Source organism: Trichechus manatus, unplaced genomic scaffold (assembly GCF_000243295.1).
Source record: "Trichechus manatus latirostris isolate Lorelei unplaced genomic scaffold, TriManLat1.0 scaffold00059, whole genome shotgun sequence".
Lineage (NCBI taxonomy): Eukaryota > Metazoa > Chordata > Mammalia > Sirenia > Trichechidae > Trichechus > Trichechus manatus.
Window position 1 is genome coordinate 14,748,345 of NW_004443995.1, and position 3,823 is coordinate 14,752,167.

Sequence of the window (3,823 nt, forward strand, 5' to 3'; positions counted from 1 at the left end):
TATATATGTATCAGTAATACACTACTCGGCACATAGTGAGCATTACATTCATGTTAGCTATTATTGTTATCATTCTTACAAAGGGATGACTGGAAGCTGCATTGGCATGGCATTTTACATAATTTTGGGAAAGTGTTCATGTTAAAGTAAGGTGGAATCCTCATCAGTTGATGGGGATTATACAGGACTGAAGTTCTACCCCATGCCTCCTATCTCTATGTCCTAAGTACAATCTTATTTCCCCAATAAAAATTAAACAAGAATACCATTAAATTTTTTCCCTAGCTTGAGAGAGGGTGAGTCAATTCTAAGATTCCCCATCCATAATTCTTTTCTGTCTTTCAATAGTAGAACTTCAGAGTTGCCATAGAAACATAAGAGCTGCTGTGTCCAGTCTAAGATTACTGGCTAAGAAAACTAAGCTATATAACTAATTCCAGATCATGGTTATTCTTTAGAATAAAAATATATGCACACAAACATGAATACAGATATGTATTCTCGTATGTCCTTCTTACATCTCGTTAAATGCATTGTGAGCTATTTTAAAAGTAATAAGAGATTTTTTTATTACACTAGTAAAATAGATTCAATGAAGGAAATCTGGGAATAGAAGAAAACACAAAGAATCATCTATAATCTATCCAAAGGTAAACACTTTAAACATTTTGGTATGTAGCCATTTGAACTTCTAGCTACTACATCTAAATTTGGGATTATCATGTTTAAATATGTATCAATAGTGCTTAAATCCTGTTTTGCTGTTTAATATACCATGGATATGCCCATGCTGTTGAATAGTCTTCTATGACAAGATTTTTAATGGCTTCATAGAATTCCATTTTATGAATGTACCTTAGTCTTTTATTTATAGTTTATCAATCTCTTACTTTAAACCTTCATGTTATTTTCACTATTCTGAGAGTTATAAATAATTCTGACATAAACATGTGTATACTAAACTCTGTGAATGTATCTCTGACCATTCCCTCAGACATTCTCATGAAGGAAATGATGCCCACATATGATGGAGTAGGGAGGTAAGGATGCCTGCAGACATTACTCAGAGAGAGCCGTGACGTTTGCTCCTCAGCTACATGCTCAAGGCTTCCTGGAGAATCCACAAACAACTGAAAAATGTCTTCTTTGACACCTCTGGTCAGTCTTCTCAAGGACAGAAAGCCACGATCTATCTCTTTCTGCCAGCTACTAGTCTGCCTTCAAATTGTACAGGCAAGACTTATGTTCCAAAATTGCCTACAATGTTATATCTTCTCTTATAAATGCTATATTCACCTTGTTCCTTGACTCAGCTCACCAGCTGATTCCCTCACCAATATTTTAGGATGATGGTGGAAATGAGGGCACAAAGGAGGCAGTGGTCAATTCTACTTAATGAAGGAAGAGGCAGAAAGACCTGATGAGGTGTTCTTTTAACTTATTCTGAAAGAAGTTTAGATATTCACCAGATAGACTATGTGAGCATTTAGGCACAGAGGCAGTGATGTCAACAATGTCCTCCAATTTGAGATATTACTGCAAGTAGGGGGATGCTGCCATTATCTACGTTGTTGCAGCATAAGATGTGAGGAGAGGAATACAGAAATGGGAAAAGGCTGAAGAGGTAGTGAAGTTCCATACGTTCTGTGCCATGTTATGGAATCCAGACTTTTATCCTTAAGGCAATGGAAAATCAGTAAGCAGTTTTAACCAGATTTTCATTTTCAGAAATTCACTGTCAATAGTATGGAGAATGATGTGGGGAAAAAGAGCATGCTCATAGTATGCGCCCCTCATAAGAGGATCCCATCTTGTGCTCAAGAGTGGCCGAGTCAAAGAGTCCCTCTGCCAACAAGTCACTCCTACTTGGAGAGGGTCCTTATCACTTTTCCACATTGCATTTGCTGGAGAACACCTGTAGCCAAAGGGCTTACAGAGACAGAAAATGATAGCAAGTTGTGAAAAGAGCATGACAAAGATCCAGCAATAGGGTCTAAGGGTCTAACATCTCTTAAAACTGGCACTTTAATGCTTTTTATTTTAAACAAAGTCAGAGAAGAGATGTATGGGCAAAAAAAAAAATTTTACCTGTATAAGCAAATTATAAGCTTGTAACTAAATTTACATCTATATATATACATATATATGTATTTGCATATATATATAATTTCAAAATATAAGCAAGTTTACCATTACATGCAAATATGTATAAACTTGTAAAAATTCTTAAGACAGCTCATTAAAATAAGTTTTGAACTTTATCAAGTCTAATCGTCTAGCAAATAAATAGACTTCTTTCTTCTCCAACAGCTATTCCTCACAAGAAAGGACTGTCTCCTGGAAATTTTGTTCTGAAGAAGTAGAGGCTGAAGCCCAAACAGATTTTTTTTAAAAAGTGCCCAAGTTTACAGAGCTGGACTCATGCTCTGACACTGGCCTTAAATCCATCCAAAGTTAGGCCATAGTACCTCTCTTTCCAACCCAGGCGTACATGCTCTCCACCCTTGCTTTCAGGCAGAGCTCTAAACCATAACCAGAACTTGAGAATGTCTAACACTGAGGACAGCACACTGCCTAAAGGAACAAAGTCCTTGAGTAAATTTCCAAAACTGCATTCACTCTCTCCAAGACTGTCTGTGCATTTTCTACTTTGACCCTTCAAAAACTGAATGTTGGCCCAGTTGATTTGAGTTTGAAATTTGCCACCTACATTCTTAGAGATATTTGCTTTAATTCTGCAGATTCAGTTGCTTTAATGGAGCCCTGATGGTGCAGTGGTTAAGAGCTCTGCTGCTAACCAAAAAGTCAGCAGTTCAAATCCACCAGCCACTCCTTAGAAACCCTATGGGGCAGTTCTACTCTGTCCTATAGGATCACTATGAGTTAGAATCGACTCTGCGGCAACAGGTTTAGTTACTTTGATGTAGTTTTTTATCACAGAGCAAGTAAATAAGTATATAAATACCCTAAGAACAATTTGATTTAAAAAAAGTTTGTAAACATCATTTCTTCCAACAATCTAATAACTGTAGCTAGCCTATAAAATGACTTTTTTCAAAACCAGTTTTTCTTCCATTTCCTGAAAAAATAAGTATACTTACTGCATCTAAACAAGGGATTCTTTGCTCAGAGGAAAGAAGAGAGCATGAAGCCTTATTATTAAAAGTCCATAGTTTACCAAACAGTGTCAGTTGTAAAAAAGATAATAGTTCTGGCTACACAAATAAGCTTTTATATTTTCTAATATTTACAATTTAAAGAACTTGTTAATTATTCCCACATAGATTCATACGGAGCAATATAAAGAATTTTACCAATAGCCTCAAATTAAATGAACCAGCATCTGGTTGAAAAAAGTCACTTACCTGACAGGAGTCACAAAAGAAATATCTGTCTGTACATCCTCACGTGTTTACGTTACTTTCTAAACTCAAGGTAAGGACACGAAAATCCCACAATATGTTCCCCCAACAACCAAAAAAGATGTCCAAATGCTATGCTTGACAGTGACAGCCTACATGTCTATCTGGCTCTCCCAGGCTCCTACGGCCTTAATCAGCCAATAGACATCTGTAGGCATAGTCAGCCATGCAAAGTTGCAAAATTTCTGTGAATAAGTGGATGTTAAACAGAGCTTTTTACAGTAAGAATCTTCAGTTGAGTAAACTGGGTAGAAAGTATCCAAGCAAATTTAGAACCACTAAACAACTGACATAGTTTGCCTCAACTCTTAGAGACTAGATCAAGAGTTGAGTCTTTCTTCTTTTGTACTTAGTGTTTCTTTGAGCAGAGGTACCCTAGACTTCTGTAGGTAAATCAGCTT

General features: G+C 36.5%; 1 long non-coding RNA gene across 1 annotated transcript in view; it reads right to left on the reverse strand.

Annotated features, from left to right (window-relative positions):
• LOC111821018 (uncharacterized) overlaps positions 1 to 3,520 on the reverse strand; it is a 4,208-nt gene extending 688 nt beyond the window's left edge. Inside the window, exon 1 of the long non-coding RNA XR_002824504.1 lies at positions 3,366 to 3,520. This is a non-coding gene — a long non-coding RNA (uncharacterized LOC111821018). The remainder of the gene's footprint in view (positions 1 to 3,365) is intronic.
• Between the last annotated feature and the right edge of the window lie 303 nt (positions 3,521 to 3,823).